Source organism: Lycorma delicatula, chromosome 1 (genome assembly GCF_047948215.1).
Source record: "Lycorma delicatula isolate Av1 chromosome 1, ASM4794821v1, whole genome shotgun sequence".
Classification (NCBI taxonomy): Eukaryota; Metazoa; Arthropoda; class Insecta; order Hemiptera; family Fulgoridae; genus Lycorma; species Lycorma delicatula.
In genome coordinates, this window is record NC_134455.1 from 108,823,507 (window position 1) to 108,844,196 (window position 20,690).

The window sequence follows — 20,690 nt, forward strand, 5'->3', positions numbered from 1 at the left end:
TCCAGGGAGGGAGAGCCCTCTGGTTAGACGGGAAAGGCGACCGAAGCGAGTTCTGAGCGGCTCTTATTCAATATAATTTCCTTGAAATTACTTTATTAGTAATTAAATTATATGTGTGTTGTGTGTTCGTATTTTGTTTTGAACGTACCAAATAAAAATAATTTTGTAAAAGAGCAAGTAGGCTCGAAATTTACAAATTACTCTACATTGAATTGTTCACGGCAAACCACTCTTTACCTTGAAGTTGATACCATTTCCATTGTGTACAAAGTTGAATCCCGAATGCTGCGATACCCTCTCTGATCTCTCCCCACCATGTGATACTTAAATGTCAACGTACAGTATCGTATAAACCAGTTTAATCTCAGTTGGTTTCTTAATTTTTTTAATGCGTGAATAAATATTGTTTCTCTTTCACGACAAATATAACACAGGGGGCGTAGCTCAGATGGTAGAGCGCTCGCTTAGCATGCGAGAGGTACCGGGATCGATACCCGGCGCCTCCAATGTTTATTTTTTATTATTTTAGTAACAAAAATAAAGTGTGTATTTTTGTATAATAAAGAAAATGTGTATCTCATGCTAGAAATAGAACAGAGTTAAATTTACCTCGTAACTGGACATAATAAAATCCAAAGAGGAGATCGATAGCATCATTTTACCGATAGCAGTATGTTCCAAGTACTGAAATTAAAATGTGTTGATAAACAGTTTTTTTTATTTATTCTAAGTTAATCGTATATTTTGTTTTGTTATTGATGCATTCCTTTTTTTTAAAATAAGATTAACTTTAATGGCCCAGTTTAAATAATTTGATTTTGATTTGAACTATTTATAGTAGCATGCGCCAAAAATGCCTTTTTTTAATTTTTAATTTGTTTTCTCTCTATAACTTTAAAGAAATTATGGATCTAATATTGATCCAATCTTGGTTTAAAACTAGCCGCCGTAAGTTTCAAACATACTTTTAGGTTTGTTAACATATCGTATTAACAGACATTCAGTTTCTTGAATGTTATAGAAATAATTCTAGTACAAGCTAGATTTCGATAGATGCATACTAATTCAAGTTATTTATGCTTATGATTTTTCATTAAAAATTTAAAAAAAATCCGTTTTAAAATGATGGTGTTCGAACGAGTTATTTTTCAATAAGTAGTAATTTGCTTTCACAAGAGTTTTTCTAAAATATTTTATCGATTGTATTATTAAGTGGCAACCGTTTTCAGTTGGTCTGGACTCGGAAGTGACCGACAGATTAAAACATGTCATCTTCACTCCATTCCTGATGTGATACCCAATTTCCGACTTGTCTTTCACTAGCTACGGGTTAGATACTTTACTTTTAACATTTTATTCCATCCTTTAGTCTAACCATTTGTTATCCTACTGAGATACCTCATTTGTTATCCTACTGAGACTATCCTACTACTGTGTAGCTTCTTGCCTTCTTTGTACGTTAATGAATTCTTAATCTTACCTTGGTTTTTGAAGAACTTAATGTTGTTTTCCTCTTGTAGATAATATTTACAGGTTTGGATTATTGTAAAACTTCATTTATGTTTTTATCAAACCGGTTTTCAATTTCCTTTAATATAACATTTCAAAACATTGTAGTTTTTTACTTCCATTTTCTTTTAGTCCATTTTTTATTGTAGTTAATTGATGTACTTGAGAAAGGAAAAAGTTAATTAGTTTTTCTAATTTTTTAAAATTTCCAAATCTATTATTGAAAAATAAAAATTGTATACCAGTTCTTACCATTTGATGTCTTTTTTGCGTTATTTCACTTCCTAATTTACAATATTATTTAACTTCCCATGTGCTGTTTTTTTTTCTATCAATATTTTTACATTCATGTTTCTGTTTTATTAGTAATATGATTTTATTCCTGTTTTATTAGTAACATGATTTTATTCTCAAAATGTTAGTATAAAAAAAGAAACTCCCAATGTCTATTGCTATGGATACAAAATTTCTATCGCATTATTATTTTATTCTTCGAGTAATATTTCTTATAAGTATTTCTAATAAGTGTAACGTCATTATTTCTAAAAGATATTTTTAAAAAAGCTTCTTTAAAATATAATATTTTCTTTAATAAAATTAAAAATAATAAACAAAATCGTTAATTTTTTTAAATTCTTTAAATTTCAATTATAAAAATGTCTGTGCCAAATTATAGATAATTTAAAACTTAAAATGACAAACAAATTTAATTAGAATTGAAAAATAATTATTTATTGACGATTTCTTGTTACTCGGTTGCTATAATGTAATACATGAAGTTTAGCTGTGGGTAAAAAATGATCGCCCCTGATATTTTCTATGTTTTGAAGTTCCCGAGTTAAAAAAAAAAAAAATACTAAAATTTTCTTTATAATATTCGTTGGATTGTGTTTTGCCTTAAATGTAGTGTGGCATCTTGTGTGTTTAATCCAGTAAGGATTGTTTTAATTTTTTTTATTAATAAACACCGAATTGGAAGGATTAAAATTAACATTTTTAGTTTTTAATTACTCTTTCAGAAACCTACTACTTCGCAAATGGAGGGCTTAATTTGTTTTAATATCTTTACACTAAATGATCTTTATATAGGCACTTCAGTTGGAGTGAATAGCAAATTTACATTTTTAAAAATGTTTTAAATTTTTGAATCTTTTATATCATTATTTAAACGTTTTTAAAATCTTTAAAATACGTTTTACAATAGGGATCAAAAAGAGTAGTATTTTAAAACTTATCGTCTAGTTTTGTTTTCCAGTAACCAAAGGCCTAACTTAAAGGGTATTTTATGATTTATAAAAATGTTTCTTGATGAATTTGTATAAAACTCTTATTTTTTGAAGATAATTGCAAAAATGACCTTTTTACCCTTTCATGAAACGAGAGTGGCCGTTCTCGATCGTCCTGTGGACGCATTGAATTTTGTATGTGGTAGTAAATAATCATCGTTCTAGTAGGTTTTTTTATTGAACTTATTAGATAAGGGATCTATAGTGCTATTTTAATTTTAATGGGATGACAGAGATAATTATTGGAAACAATATCATCGACAATATTTTTTTAATGTAAAAGTCGTACCCTTAGTCATTTTATTTTTATTAGTTTTTAAAACCTTTATTGTTTCAACTTCGCCTCGTATATAAAAATGAAGCTATAAATTTATTTTCTTAATTAGAAAAGCCTTTGTCAGGATTGGACCGTGGGTCAGTTAAGGAGCATTTTTATCTGCAGTAACAAATATCGAAATAAAAATTACGCGTATCTATACTTGATTTTTATACCTGAGGTCTGTCCTTTATTCTACATAGTTGGTTACAATATTAAGCTGTTAGGCTTATTCTGCAACGAGAAGAACAAATTTTATCTGTTTTTATTGCGGTTAACTCCAGAATCTGAGATAAAAGGAATTCGAGACTGGAAAATTGGTTTTCCAAATATTTTCTTTGCGACTGAAAATTTCTTCATTCTCCGTAAAGTAAAATGTTTTGTTACTATCTTTTTCTTTGCTTTTTGTGGAAGCTGGGAGTAATAGCGTAGGAAAATTTACAAAAAACAGCAGTAAAACTGTTATTCCTATCGATAATTAACAACATTAATACGTATACCAGTTTATGAAATTATTATTGACGAAAAACGGAAATAATAATTACGGTTATCGCGTAAAGCAAGGAGGTTGTGTATATCTAGAACCACCTTTACGCGACAACCGTAAAAAATGTTGATTATGTGGCTCTATCTTAGCACAGAATTGTACATGTAATAAATTTTACTTTCCTTGCATAATAACTCGAGGACCTCAAAGAAGAAGTGGAGAGTATCGATCGTACGTAACATGAAATTTCGCAACGTACTCGTGCATAAAGGGGCAATTTGTAGATAAAATCTTGGGGTCAATTTTCTCAAACGTTTGCGTACATTACCCCACTTTATATTAAGCTCAGTACATGTGCGCATACTTATCCTACAATTTTTAAAATAAATTTGGCCAAAATTCCAAAATTTAGTTATTTTTTTATTTATTGCATATTTTTTAACCGAATTTTTTTTTTGTCTTTCTAGGCGTAGTAGTGTTGGTGGAAGTGACCCCCAAAAAATACTTTGGGGACAATATTGCGAGTGAGGAACTTTAAAAATATAGATTTATAGAATTTTTAAAAATATTTTCTATTTATTTAAATTTTTAATGAAATTTCTTCATAATTCACCCTACACCTTCAAAAAATAAATCTGAGGTAGGATTTTATTGGTTGTAACATTTTGCAGTAGACTTTTTTTTTTGTTACTTCCATTGAACGTAGAAAAAAATTCCCTGGGAAGGTGATTTTGGAGGTGGGGAACAGAGAAAAATTAAAGTGCTGATTTTTTAATTTTTAAAACTTTTTTGTTTTTTTAAACATATAATGATAATTTTATAATAAAACTTCGTGTGATAAATTCCCAAAAAAGAAATCTTACATAACTTTTTGCCCATTTATTTTTCTATGTAAGAATAAATAATCAATATTACTACTTTTGTTATCAGATTTTTAACTCTTAAAACTGTAGGACATAAATTTTATTATTTTCTTTCGTGAGAAAATAATTTCACCATTTAGTTAAAAACGTTATACTACGGATAGACATTTGTTATTATGTTACTGTGTTAAACACTTGTTTTATTTTCTTAAATCGTGTTGAAGCTCGTACTTCGAATCAAATAAAAATCAACTGGAATGCGTATGAATTAGAAGATTTATAATCAACTTCATATGAATTAGAAGATTTATAAATTTCTAATTATAAATGCATTGTTTTGTTATAAATAAATTTAAAAAAAGTTTTAAAATAAAAATAGAAAATAATGCTTTAAATTTAAAGCATTTAAATGTCGTTTTATGAAAACTATGCTAAAATCCCACAACTTAGCAATCCTTAATTTTCATAAAGTTGACATTAAAGAAGAGCTAAAAGACGTTAGTGTATGATTATTAAGATTTTGAAATTTTAAACTTTTCGAAAATATTAGAAACGTGTGTTAAGTGCATCGTTGCTAGTTTATTTTACAAGTGTTTTGTCGATAAGTTTTTAAGTATTTGTATTCATTATTAACGATAGAGAGCCTGTTATTATTATTAACTGTGAGTGTTGGGAAGCTACTATGTGTGTGGCGAGGAAGTAATTATATTCGTACTTAGTCTGTATTATGATACCATCATCTTTATCCCATACGTTTATTCATACAGCCGAGTTATCTCTCTCCCCTTCTTCAATAATAACTATCCCTAATAATTCAACTCGAACTCTTTTGTCCATCCCTTGAGTGTATTCCTAACTCTCTTCATATTTCCTTTTCACTGGAATATTTAATGTACTATGAATACTTAGTGACAATTCTTTTTATTTTTATGCGTTTAATTTTTTATTCTAATAATTTTAGTTATTTTATTTGTTCTGTTTTTAGTTTTATTTGTAGTGGTCGGTGATCCTCTTAAAGAATTATGTATACGATTTTAAAAATTCTCCCTGTCATTTTAATTTTTAAAAGATCGCTGAAAGTAATTTATATCGGAATAGCTCAAATAACTATTTTATTATCTGTGTAATAACAGGTCTATCCATTTTATGAATATTCGAAAACAATAAAACAAAATAAATTAAATATTGCCAGAAAGAAAAAATATTAATTAAACATGGTTTATACGTATCCAAAATGTAAGGGAATATGCATTTGTTTGTTATTAATAGGAAAAAGGTCTTAAAAATAAATAAAAAATAATGCTTTTTCAATTCTTAAATTAAAAACTCACAACTTTTCAAATCTTTATTTTCATAAAGTTAATAAAAAAAAGAGTTAAAAAAAGTACATTTTACAATGCTTAATTTTTAAGTCTATTTCATTTTACATTTTTTAAATTGGAAAACAGAATTACGTTCAAAACCGTTTAAAAAATTTTTGATTTAAATTTTAAACGTAGATGGTCATTTTGACAGTGATGAAAATATATGTATAAATGATCGAGTAAAAAGGATAATAAATAATGTTAATTGACAAATAAATAGTACTTACGAAGCACCATAAAAGGAGTATTTTTAACAGGGGTTTTTAGATATACTAAAAATTGTTGTTTCAATCGGTCCTAATAGAGTTAATTTAGCTTAAAACATCGAAATCGGTTTAAACGAAAATTCAGATTGCCCTTTGCTGTACGCCTTTTGTAGATTGACATATATCACAAGAAATATTAAGATAACATGAACCTGAAATCTGTCGGTTCTCACCCGTGAATAAAACGGTAACGGTTAGAGTAACCATTAATATTGTAATTGAAAAATTTTACCGAAAGATTTTTAATACATTTGAAATTCAGAAGGTTAGATATTATACCCCTATCGTTGTTCAGCGATGAATTTTCTGCATCAGTATCGATAAATGAATTTTTCTAACTAATTTTTATTACTTCATTTCTTTAAATTAACATTTCAAAGAAAGTAAATTGTTTGACCGATTTCCAAGTAGCCGATTTTTCTGATCTCTGTTTACGATAAATATATTTATATCCTAATTTGGCCTACGTATCTTAAATTATAAATATTGTGTTTACACATCAGTTTATAAATGACCGGTTCTCTTCACGGGTTTCGTCGTATCTTTGCGTGTATTTGAAGAGTCCAATTTCCTTGACGTTCTTTAATAATAATTTAAACGTTAAAGTTGCAATTTAAGGAATTCATCTTTACCCAACTTGTGCGTAAGAGTTGGGTGAATTAAGTCGTGGTGGAATAACTGAACTAAAAGTTGAAAATAATTTAGATGTTTTTGTATTAAATTTACGCTGTCTGTTATGATTGCCTGAAATAACAGTTGTTTATAGTGTTTCATAAGTACTACTCATAATGATTAACATCGTAATGATTATTTATATTTTAAATACCAAATTTTTATAAACGAATTTTGGGGGTAATTTTCTTTTCAAATTTATTTGGGTAACATATTTATTTATATTTTCCTAATGGGAACGTTGCAATCTGTTAAACCAGTGATCACTAAGCAACTCCCCCACGGTCCAAGATGAGGTGGTGGTATGTATGAAATGTAAATGAGGTGTAGTCTTTTACAGACTCAGGCCGACCATTCTTGAGACGTTTGGTTAATTGAACCCGTATCACCAAAGTACACCGGTATCCACTGTCTAATATTGAAATCCGTATAAAAGCAACTAACGTTTACTAGGATTTGAACCTCAGATTTTCGACTTGGAAAATCACCTGTTAAAGATCTGATGTGAGACGATTTAACCGCTTGACCGTTGGTGAGATAACCAAATTTAGTATATTGTTTGTGCAAATAGAATTGATATGCATTTTTAATAGAGATTCAGAAGGATCAAGGGAATATGGAAAATCACAAAACCTAGGGAGCCTCATTATAAAATTATTGAAGGAAGAATAATGAACATAGTTTCCAGTTTTAAGATTTCGTTAACGAAGATGACGTATTTGTATATTTGAAAATCGTCGGTTACGCTTTACATTTTTGAGAATTTTTATAAATATTTTGATACTAATTTACGATCGGAATTATATATTTTGGAACTATTAGATATTGGACTTCTTTTTTTGAAACTTTTGTATTCAACCTGTGCCGTATTTCCCAAGACTAGGTAGCGTCTTCATCTAAATTTCCTTATTAATATTTAGTTAAACATCGAAAGTAGTTATAATATTCTGTTCCAGTAAGTTTCGTTGAAATTTGATCGGCGTTTCGCACGTGAAGAAGAACACGAGAAGAGACAGTTATAGATCGAGTATTAAATCAATCTTTAAGATTGCCTGACCAACATTCGTTCGTATTATCAACCTACAGATATTCGGTTGGACGGTACCCTTGACTCACGCAGCCTTGTCCTGATTCGATGCTAAGGGTTCATTCTTACTCGTAAATGGAAATACAGGATATTCGTTCGATTATCGTGTATATTATGTATACTTATTCAATTTTTTATTATTCGCTGGACATATTTCAAGGGACATAAGTTTCAAGAACTTTATTTTGTGCAGAACATTATAGAAGACGATTTTTTTTATTATTAAATTCTTATTATGTTTTTACATTTATACTGTTAAGTGTTTTATTTATTTATTTTTTATTGCCGTTATATGGGTTACTATATTTTTTATTTCATTTGATTGATAAGGGAGATTTTATGTCGCTTTAATGGTGGTGGCATATCTTTCTTCCATTTAAACAAAGTTTTGTTTATTTGTTCGTTTGTATTATTTTACGTTCCACATAAATATATAAAGAGTAAAAAGGCAATCAAGCTATGATGATGCAATGCAGATGAAGCTTGTTGTGTATAATACTTTACAGCTTTCTGTTCCTCTACAAATTCAGACATAGAACTGACCAATTTTTTTTTAAAAAAGAAAAAAGTGAAACGTTTTATTTTTTTATTCGGTCAGTTTTTATTGTGCATAAAGAAAAAAGATAATAAACCCCGGGTAGAACTGTAACAGAGGGTGGTTTGGCCGTTACAAAATTTTTTCAAGCACTTTAATCAGACTTGGTGGAGCGGTCCAATCATATGAAAGTACTGAATGCATGCAGGAACTGTGCTCACCCCGAAAAAGATGAGTCCTATACTACCCCCTTTTCTCTTCCACTCTCACTTTAATACTCTAGCTAAACCATTACCTATGGTTCTTTTTTTGGTCTATCCACGCGTTTGTGTGGATGTCTCCCCTTTATTTATGGTTTTATATATTCTGCCTGCATTTACTCATTATTTAGTTGATCAGTAGCCATCGTGTTAATTGCGACGCGTGGACAATGAATGCCATTTAAAATTTAACTACTTGACGTTTTGCTTTTTTTACATTTTTTGTCGTTTTTTTTTGTACGGTTTGCCACGTATATAAATACACGCGTGTGTAAATGTGAATGTAGTAGAGGGTTGTTGGAAAGTGTTAGTTTTAGGCGAAAAGTCCTTTTTTATTTTTTTAAACCTGTCATGACAACAAACTACACACAGCATTTATATACTCCGGTATACGTATTTTTTTATCCCTGTTATAATACCTTGGATCATGATACTATCCATAAAGGGTATATATTGTATAAATTGTTTCTGTTTATTTTGAATTGTGTTAGTATTACATAGTAATAAGTGTGTATATATTTTGTCTAAATAGTAAATACTTTTAACAGTCTTAAATCTTAAATAAAGAAAAAGTCCCTCAATCCAGTCCTTTTTTACGTTCATGCTTTATTCTAACCAAGTAAAACGATTTTTGTGAATATTTTGTTCTGTAGAGAAAGATTTTCTAGTGTTTCAGTCGTAAGTTTTTATCGCGTACTTAATGGAAGGTAGTCGATCGTTAATGAAAAATATTAGTTATCGATATAATGATATATACCGTAGTTTTTTCGAATTTAAGACGCACCCTAAATTTAGTAGATAATTTCTGAAAAAATAAAAATATCCAATAAAAATACCGTATAATTTATTTATTATAAATTACGTTAAGTCAGATAAGAATTTTGTATATACCAGTATTTTTCATTAAGTTCATCCTGTTTTGAAAAATAAATATAAAAAGGCAAATATTAACTACTTAACAACAATTTATTGAATAATCCGAAACACAGTAAAACACCTGTATCGAAAGCATTTAACACTATATTTTTGTATTATAATATCTCAAATGTAATGTATTTAGCTACGTACGTATTATTTAGCTTTATAAGTTCGGTATTTTATCACTAATCAAGTACGTTTTCATGACTGAACAGTGTGTCTCGTTAGCTTTCTATGTTGTTGTCGAGTCGTCGTCGTCAGTGAGTTGGATTCATTTGGGTCACTTTGGTTCCAAAGTATGTCGTCTTAGAACCTTCCGATGCATTCGACAATCACACTTCAATAATGGCTTTTTAGCTATTTCTGATGTCAAATCATTCAGAGTTTTGGAAATCCATTCTACAGTCGCTGTTGACGCTTGTTTAATTTTGTCGCTCGGTGTAAGGGGATGATCGTTTTCAGTCAACCGCTGATTGTATTGCGCACGAGTACGATCTTTAAAAAATTTATTAACCCCGACATCCAGTGGTTGTAATTGACTTGTTGAAGCTGCAAATGTTCTGTTGAACGGCTGTTGAATGGCAAATGTTCTTTTACATTTCCTATCTGGTCTCCAGTCGTGTTGAACAGGCGTACGGATTCAAAAATAGCAGCTGTAAAGCTGTTAACTATGCTTTTATGTCAAGTAGCATTAAACCTCCAATTGAAGACGCACCTGGAATTTAAATCGCACCTGACATTTTCACCCGTAAATCTGTAAAAAAGGTGCAAAAAAGGCATAAATTCGAAGCAGTACGGTATTTACCATGATATCTATCATTCCTCTACGTCTATTTTCACCAAAAGAGATTTTAAAGAGTAAGATGTAAATCATAAATATCAGAAAGGGAAGTGGGAGCTTCTAGTTGAAGAATTACGTTTGGCTTCACCCGTTTGTCCTTGAAACGTTGCTGCACATACGTTTATTGTACAGAGGTAAAGAAATATAATAGATTTAAAATTAAAAATCCTCCAAATAGTAAAATAATAGTAATAATACTTTTTTAATTCTGTATTTAATGTTTTTAGTTTTTGTAATCACACAGCATAAGAGTTGCGAGTAGTACGTTTTTCGTACTTCCTTTTAATTTGTCTCAATCGAAATTCTAAAAATTTAAAGAACATTTTTTTCTTCTTTCCTAATTTGTACGTTGGAACTAGTGAACCGCCGATTAGCAACCACCCCTGGCCAAATGCGATAATGTTGTTAATGTATGACTTGTAAATGAGGTGTAATCTTTTATAAAGTGAGGCCGACCATTCCTGAGACGTGTGGTTAATTGAACCCCAACCTCCAAAGAACCCAGAGGTCCCGGGTTCAAATCCGGTCAGGTATGGCATTTTTACACCCCTACTTGTCATTCATCTTATCCTCTAAAGCAGTACCTAACGGTGGTCCCCGGAGGTTAGAGAAAAAATGTCCAAAGAACATCGGTATCCACAGTTTTGCATTCAAATTCATATTAAAGCAACTGCCTTTACAAGGACTCGAACCTTAGAACTCTCGACTTTGAAAATCAGCTGATTTTACGATGACGAGTTTAACCACTAGATTTACCCGGCAAGTTTTTTTTTAACCTCCGGGACTACCATTAGGTATTGCTTCAGAGGATGAGATGAATGATTTGTAGGATGTGTGAAAAAGCCGTTTATAAACGTTTTTATTAAAAAACAATATATATATATGACCGTTTAGACTATTAAACAACCAATAGAAATTAAGAAGTATAAATAGAATAAAAAATTAATAATAATAATTATTGTTAATTGACATCTAATTTTTTGACTAACGAAAGTTAAAGAAAAGCATGTAAAGAATAGGCTGTTTAATATTTTTGTTTTGGGATGAAAATACGTAATGATTTGTTATTTTAATAAAATTTTAATCCTTTTTTAAAAAAAGGAGGCTCAAAAAATTAATTTGGAGGCGCCGGGTATCGATCCCGGTACCTCTCGCATGCTAAGCGAGCGCTCTACCATCTGAGCTACGCCCCCTGTGGTTTGTTATCGGAGAAAGAGAAAATACTAATATCTATTTATTATTTATTTACACATTAAAAAAAAGTAATCTGGTGATGTGGAACCGGTTTACTTGTCCAACAAATTCAATTGTATGTTTTGGTGGGGAGGTGAATATACACATTTTAATGGGCTTGTATATAAGCCAGAGGTTACCTAGTTCAGCAGAGCGCTTTAAGACTTTAAAGCGAGGGATTTTTTTCATACTAATGTTTTCTTAATGTTAATAAAATATTTTTCGATGTTTTTTGTTATTTTCTTACAGTTTGATTGCAAAATCGTGTAAAAAAGTTATTAATTTATTCTTCTAATTAAAATATTGAAAACATTTCGTATAACGATAAGCAGAGACGCTTACAACCAGCGAAAAATTTGCCTGATTTCTATTCGACGCTGAAATGAGTGCGAATTAATTTACTACTATTATCTTTACAAATTGGTTTCTCGTTCGTTGGACAAGTTTAGTTTTACGTTTAGCGTTTCCAAGGACGGAGGCCAACGTTCTAGACGTAGCCGTGGAAATGTTAAGTTGTGATTTCTTTATAAATACTTTTTACCTTTGAGAACAGTATGCAATTTATCCATTCATTCTTCGATGCTACTTTTATTGCTCAAAAGTTATTTTGCCGCATTTGTTAAATTATTTGATTTTTTTTTGTATGCTTTCGTTGGTCTTTCTAATAAAACCATCGACCTGTATCAAATAGAATTTATTTCACTGCGATAAGTCCAGATCAAAAAGCACCAGGGGTTTAATATGTAAATCACCCTACTAAAGGCTGCTGTTTTATGATCCACAGGGCTAAAAGAATCGTGGGTAATATATCTTAACGCTTAGCGTACGTTTTCAGTATATCTCCAAAGTTATTTTCTTTTCTTTATGGATTCATTTTAATTCAAAAAATGGTAACATCTTCACTTTCAATTTCACAATTTAATTTACTGTTTTAGTTAATTTGGTTTAGTTTTTTAAGAAAGTTTTCAGTATGATGACCAGAATAAAAAACTGTAAAATATCGCCCGGGGATATATCGTTCAACTAAACTCCTGGGAAATATTGAAATTTTTTCTAGTTTTTTTAAAGTTTATTTAGAAAAAGGTTAGCTAATAATCCAAGTACGGGGTTATTATTTCAACTTTTCAGGATACATTCGTGTTATTCCAGAGAAGCTTTTAGCCATAGACCGAGGCCCTAGGGGTTTCGATATTAAAGATATTTATTAAAATAAAGCCTTTTACTTCATTATATTTCTGTCACCACGGAAACAGGAATAAAATAGAACAGGATTTAATTTAGAATTTAATTTATAACAGGAATAAATGAATATTTTATTTTTTCTTTAATGAATATCTGTAAAATATTTACTATTGTCACAACAGTCTTGTTTATAAAAAAAAAAATACTTGTTAAATTGAAACCGTTTTGTTTCATTTATAAATTTAACATTATGTGCTATTCTGCGGTTTAAAAATGGGTAGATTGGACGATCAAGTAATCCTTCTAAATCTCAATTGTATTTCCTTAACTCGGAACGCTGAGATACAATGCATTTACATCAGAAGATATAAAAATCTGTAAATTTTTAAAGTTGTTATTACATAAAATTTTTAACCATTTTTGTAAATGGTAATTTGGAGCGTGGTATTTCATTGTATGTGTAGGTAATATAATTTTGGCTTGTCATTATCAGATTTACAATTAATTATTATTGAGATTGCCTAAAACTATAACAGTTGTTTTTTATTGTTTTGTTGTTGTTTTAACTGGAAGAAATCCGTTACACTGGTCCTGTTACAATATAATTCTTGAAAATTGAATAATTTCATCTTTAATTTTGATTAATTTTAAATTTTCTTTGATGATAGCGTAGATAGAAAAAAGCGCTCCACAGGTTTTTTTTATACATTTTGTTAATATCTATATTATTACTTCTTTTTTCTTCCGTTTCATTATCTATTTTTTTTTAATTCATACTTTTCCCTTGTGCTGCTGTTGATGACTGTTTATCGTTATCTTGTCTTATAATTTATTTATTTAACCGTTTAGCATAGCTCTCTATATTTTCGCATAAACCGATATAGTTATTATTTTTAAAGATTTTTACATCATATATTTAAATGTCTGTAATCCTTGCCATCTTCATTGTCGGCTAGCCTTTTAAAGCCTATTGTTATGTATACAACAGCTTGCACAATATCCTGTATAATAATGATAGTACTGAAGGGTGGCAAAGCAAAGAGTGGCTGTTCACGTTCCCCTTGTATTATGTAAAGCATTGTTAAATCATTATTCATGGAATATTATTATGATACTGTGTGTTGGTCACGGTGGGTGGGAACATCAAGCAGCGTGCCGTAGGCAATACGTATTACTACAGCCGATATCTTTATTCTCTTCTTTTTTTCTAGTTTAAACGTCAGTATTATAGTGTTAAAGAATAGAGATAACTTACTTGCCCGAAATTTTAATGTTTAAAAATAAAAAAGATAATTTTATTAAATTCATTTAATAAAAATATACTGACGTACCTGATTGATTACCTTCTGATTCTAATTGTTTTATTTTAAACGTATACAAAATGTAGATCTTGAATTGTTTTATAAGGCAAACAACCAATCGATTGAGAAAAAACAAGCAGTAGAATGCCAAATTTCAAAACTTCTCAAAATATAATACAGTTTTGAGATAAAGCTATAAAAATTATCAAAAGATCACAAAATAATATATGCCAGCAGTAATGGGAAAAATAATTTCATGTATCTTTACGCTGCAAATAAAGAACGTGAAATTTGTTAAAGGGACGCGACATTAAAATCCATTCTTCAGAAAAATAAATTGCATATGATACAGTCAAAAAAAAATTATGAATCGCGACTATGTTAGGAGAGACTGAAAAGGGCTACCCGAAAATATGAAAAGGGGTAGAAAAAATCAATTAAACCCCGGAGAAGCATCTTTCAATAAAGAGTTAGAAGCGATTGAAAATGATTTTCAGTTTCAGCAACATAATAACTAAAAACAATGCAAAGTCTGTGTTCTAATTAAATCTACAAAGCATTGTTATATAACGTTCACAATAAGACAGCAGTCATTCGACGGGCATGTTGTACAATGATCAAATGATATGAGGATTACTTGCATTAATCTATTGTACCCCACACGCAGACGACAAAGTTCTTCTTAATTGTATTTTTCTTGCACTAACAGTTTCCAAGACAAGCACTAGAATTAATCATGATGCAACTTACTGAAGACAGCTGTCATCTTCTCATTCCGTCGAACTGCCTTCAGTCGACGTTTGAAATATAAAACACATTTAGCTGGAATGAGAAAGATTTTGTCGCGCGTTCGAGGTTCGATCAGGATATTGAGAACCTAACAAACTAAAAATTTCTTATAAATACAGTTTATTAATCCAGAGCATATATAAACAAAATAAATAATTAAAAGTAATATATAACATACAGGTGATTCAAAGAAACGGGAAATTTAAAAAATTAAATAACGTTAATGAAAAATTTTTTTTAGAAAATGAATTTTATTTCGTGTAATTGTACAAATGTTGCCATTTTAGGATACATACATTTTAGTTTATTTTTTAAAGATGACTTCTTGCAGATGACCTCTTCTACGTAAACACTCATGAAGTCGCTTCGTTAAAATGTTCATGGTTTGACGTAACATCTCAACTGGAATTTCCGCAATTGCTTCTCGGATCTTTACGTTCAGTTCTTCCGTTGTAGCAGGTATACTGTGGAACACTTTGCTTTTAATAGACCCCACAAAAAGCAATCGCAAGATGAGAGATCAGGCTATCTGGGATGCCATCTAATGTCACCATTTCGTGAAATGACACGTTGTCCAAACAATCGGCGTACAGCTGCCATCGATATTCGTACAGTAAGTGACGTTGATCCTTCTTGTTGAAATCAGGCTGTGTTAAGAATTGGTGGAAATCTCTTTTGTTGTTTCACAACAAAGGTTTCAAGCATGGCTACGTAACGAGCCGACGTTACTGCAATCGCAAGACCGTTGTCATCCTCAAAAAAATAAGGGCCTATAACACCGTAAGATGACATAGCACACCACACGGTCACTTTCTGGCTGTGTAACGGACGCTGGTGTAGCTGCGTAGGATTTTCTTGTGCCCAGTATCTGAAATTTTGCTTGTTAACAAATCCACTGAGGTGGAAATGCGCTTCGTCTGACATCCACAGTTCGTGAACAAACTCTTCGTTATCATTTATCTTCTGAAGTATTACATTACAGAATTGTGCTCGCACAACTGCATCGTTCGGTTTCAGTTCCTGGACGATCTGCAACTTGTATGCAGATACAAGTTGTATCTGCATACAACTTGTATGCAGATACAACATTCTTCGAACACTTGAACTATGCAATTGTAAAGATGCTGAGAGACGACGGATTGACCGATGTGGACTTCGTGTGACAGCATCTTGTAAAGCTTGAACATTCTGTGGTGTACGTACGGTTCGCTCACGGCCTGGAGGTTTTTTTTTCATTGCCGAACCAGCTTCCTCAAAATTAGATATCCATGTTTTAATTGCATGTGCTGATGGAACACGGTCGTGCCGTCCCAGATTAAAATGACGGCGAAATTCTCTACGCGCTCCCTCCACACTGTCATTGTTTTTGTAAAACGCGTTGATAGCAAATGCACGTTGCGCACCACTCTCAGGATCCATGACAACTAAATGGCAGGTTAGGTTAGAGAGGCTGGCGCCACTTATCAAGTGGTACCAATCGCCCACGGCTACCAACACAACTTTCAAAATTTCCCGTTTCTTTGAATCACTCTGTACAAAGTAATAATTCAAATGAGGACGAGATTTGTTTAAAGATAGTTAAATTGTAAATACCCGAATACCATCTAATTTACTGTAAGAACGTAATAATGACCGCCAGAACCATATATTGCGTTAACAACAAGATAACATTGGAAAAGTCTAAAGTTCAAACAGATCAATTTTTGCAAATATTATTTTTTAAAATACCTACCTTACACTTTACATTTTTATATAAGTTCTTTCCTGGTCCGGTAACCCTTCTGGTCGAACAAGAGCTTTTGGAGGTGCCATTATCTGTGTTACAAGAACAAATTGTTACAGGAACCCGTTACTTTAAGAAACGAATTGCTTTTTATTTTATTCTGGATACTTTTAATTATTAGTTTTTCTTTCTTCTTAACTGGAAGAAATCCGTTACACTGGTCCTGTTACAATATAATTCTTGAAAATTGAATAATTTCATCTTTAATTTTGATTAATTTTAAATATTCTTTGATGATAGCGTTGGTAGAAAAATGCTCTTCACAGGTTTTTTTAATATATTTTGTTTGTAAGAGGTGTTTTTAAGTAATTATATTTTTATTTTCATGAACTCTTGAAAAATCTACAGTTTATACTATATAAAATAAAATTATCTTTAAACGTTACGGCAATTCATAACACTTGTTTAAGACTGTAAAGCCTAATCGATTCTGTCTTTGTTTTGCAAAATTAGGTAAATCAGCTACTGAACCAGCTTGCTGAATTCTATAATTTAAATTATAAATCGTCTGTCGTAATGATAAAGTGTCTCAGGGAAACAGTTTGTGTTAAATTAAATTCGTTTGTATTCTTATCACATATCCACCAAACTTTTTTTTATGAACATACTTCTGTAAGGTTTTGTACAAAACCACAGAATTTAGCCTGATTTAAACAGAAAATTGACCTGAGTTAGGTTTGTTTGCTAACTTTTTAGAGATCCGACCTCCGTAGCGCGAGTGGTAGCGTCTCGACCTTTCATCCGGAGGTCCCGTTTTTTAATCCCGGTCAGGCATGGAATTTTCACACGCTATAAAAATTGTCATTCATCTCATCAAGCAATACCTAACGGTGGTCCCGGAGGTTAAAAAATTTTTTTTAGAGAAGTAGCGAACCTTATATTTAAACGAGTTGATTTTTACAGAATCCTAAATTGTGCTTTGCTACGCTGCGCTGTTGTTTTCTACAGATATTTGGGTGTGCCATGCGCATAAGCAGCTTATACCACGTCTTGAACATGCAGTGTCGGATTGTTGTATGCAGCCATACAAGCTTTAGATTTGGTTTATAATTTGTTGTTGTTTGTGTACCGTAATAAAAAAGGTCATAAATTTGTTATATTCAAATTGGCATTGGTTATTTTTTCTTATATAGTGGAAAAATTATTTTACATGAAAGAAGTGCTCTAAAATTTCTTTTTTTTGGGTTGAGGATAATTTATGATGAAATTTTATTGTAAAATTATTATACATTAAAAACAAAAACAGTTTTAAAAATTCAGAAAAATCGGTTATTTTTTTTTCTACTTCCACACCTTTAAAATCACCTTCCAAGGAGGTTTTTATCTTTCTACATCTGCTATCTTAAATAAAGAAACTAAAAAAAATTCCACTGAAAAATGTACAACCAATAAAAAGTTACCTAAGATTTCTTTTTTGATGGCTGGGGGTGAATTTTGATGAAATTTTATGGTAATATTATTACTAAAAGTTTATTATTTAGACCTTTAATAATATTAAAAGTTAAAAAACCAACTCCCACTCTCACAATATTGCTCCAAAAGAATACGTTTTGGGATGCTTGCACACTACTACTATGTATAGGAAGATATCTAAAAAAAAATCGGTTGAAAAATGCAGTTAAAGATAGCTTTTTCCGATTTTTAAAAAAACGGTAAGATGAACTTGCACACATGTACTGAGCTTAATATGTAAAGTGGAGTTATTTTTGCAAAATTTTGAGAAAATTGATCCCAAAGAGAGGAGATATTGACCCCAAATTTCTACCAGTAAATACTCCATATGCAGAAGTCTCTGTGCCAAATTTTATCAAAATCGGTTCATCCAGTCAAAAGTTATTAAGTTCCAGTCACGCCAACACACGTACATAAGTACGTACGAACATTTACCCCCTTTTTACTTCCTTGTACGAAGTAAAGAAAATATTGTGATCGCGAAAAATTTCGGTTTCCAGATTTCAACGGAAATATCCATTATGACTATTCCTGAATCCTAGTCAAAATGGTACGTACGTACATGTAATGGTAAACGGTACGTACTTGTAATGTATGTACGTATTTGCCTATGTATCTTGCATAACTCAAAAACGATTAGCCGTAGGATGTTACAATTTTGATTTAGAACTGTTGTAACATCAAGTTATGCACCTCCCGTTTTGATTACAATCGACTGGAGCAAGAGTATCCAAAAAAGCCCAAAATCTAAAAAAATTGAATTTTGGACTTTTTCTTAACTGCAGTAATAAGCCTTCATTGAGAGCTTTCCAACGATATGTCATAAGTATTACTTATTTTCATTGGTTTCAGAGTTATACCTTAATAAAATTTTAATTAATGAAATATTTTGACTTACTAGAGGAAGGCACATGATTCAAATCAAACTTCATCTCCTTTATTTTTTAATTTAATATATTGATTTATTAATTATTAATCTCTGATCGTAAAAAAATGTTTGCAATAAATCATAATTCAATAATAACAATAAAGAAAAATGTTAGAAGTTATTAATGAAATAGAATTTTATGTACTTTTCATTTTTTTTAAATTGTGTATATGTAATTTAAAATTACTAGAACAAGGAATTTAGTAATTTCAAATTACTAGTACAAGGAAGTCATGTGGTGTCCCCACATCAGATCTATTTGTTTTTTGGTTTCTAGATCATGAAACGTGGAGAAAATTAAAAAACCCTTACCCCATTTTTGGACCGATTATCTTACTTTCCTTCTTGCAGCATAGCTGTAGAGCAAAAATTTAAATAATTATTTTTAAAAAACATATCGTTTGGAAATTAAAATCTATTTAAAATTTTTTTGGTGAGTCAGTTATTTCTGTTATAAAATAATATAAATTTTATTATTTTATTTTTTGTTACTATATTGTGTAGGGAGGTAATTTTATTTTTAATGCATATTTTTATTTTTGTTTTATTGGTTTTTTTTGCAATTATTCATGTTCCTTGATCTATTTTGATCCAGATAGTTGCAACCCGTTGTTAAATTTTTAACCAAGCTCTTCCGTAATTGTAGGAGTTTTGACAAAATGAGGTTATTCGATTATTTTTTGTCACCGTTCAGTTGAATGGTTTGTTTCATCATTTGGTCAATTGGCTAATTGCCATTAACACCGACCGCAACATATTTTCAGCGTACTAAATCCTCAATTATCTGTTATATATTCCAATCTATCTTTGTCTTCGCTTGCAGATTTTATGTTATCCTCAATAAAATAAGTAACTAAAATGTCTTATATCATGGTCCACTAAGCTAATTTGTCTCGTCTTTTTACAAAATTTATAAATATCGCAATTTTGCCGATTTCTTTTCTCTCCTGTTTGTTTTTTCATTGCAGATTTAACAACCCATCTAATTTTCAACATTTTCCTTTACACTTAAATCATTTCATAGATCTCTACTCTTTTCCTTACTGTTTTTTTTTCCATTTTTCACTTTACCTTTAGTATCATTAAGCGCTTTACACAAATATTTTCAAGAATGTCTTCCTATTTCTAAGATCCGTACTTGATACTAGCAGGTTTATTTTCTAGAAAAAGGCTTTCTAATTTTACTACCTAAATAACAAAATTTTCCCGTGAGGTATATCTATTATTATTCATTTTGTTTTCCTTTGTTTTTCGTTTCGCAGTACTTTTGTTTTAGTCTTATTTTTAGGCTGGGATTCTCTCCTACTAATAAATTCAAACCTTACGGATTTGTTGTAACCTATGATATAAACTTTCGGTTTCTGCCTAAAGACCAATTTCACAGCGACCTTAATGTCTTTATTTTTTCTTCTTTGTTAAATTATTTCTACCTCAAATTTTTCCTTCAATGCCAATTTTTTTTTCTGTGTAAGTTAAAAAGCAGTGGGGCCGGACTACACTCTGGTCTCGCTCCTTTTAGAATCGGAGCTATCTTTTCTCCTTCTTAAGGAGAAACTTTCAGGACATGTTCTGCTGGTGAAAATAATGAAAAAACTACATATAAACATAGGTCTGGAGA

At 30.6% G+C, this 20,690-nt stretch overlaps 1 protein-coding gene and 2 non-coding genes across 3 annotated transcripts in view; 2 read left to right on the forward strand and 1 right to left on the reverse strand.

Annotated features, from left to right (window-relative positions):
- The window catches only part of cutlet (chromosome transmission fidelity protein 18 homolog), a 170,434-nt gene that overhangs the window by 88,986 nt on the left and 60,758 nt on the right, over positions 1-20,690 (forward strand). The gene's annotated exons all lie outside the window — the stretch shown is intronic.
- On the forward strand, positions 434-506 carry TRNAA-AGC (transfer RNA alanine (anticodon AGC)). The gene has a single exon. It is a non-coding gene; the product is annotated as a tRNA-Ala (tRNA).
- Positions 11,525-11,597, reverse strand: TRNAA-AGC (transfer RNA alanine (anticodon AGC)). Its single transcript has one exon. It is a non-coding gene; the product is annotated as a tRNA-Ala (tRNA).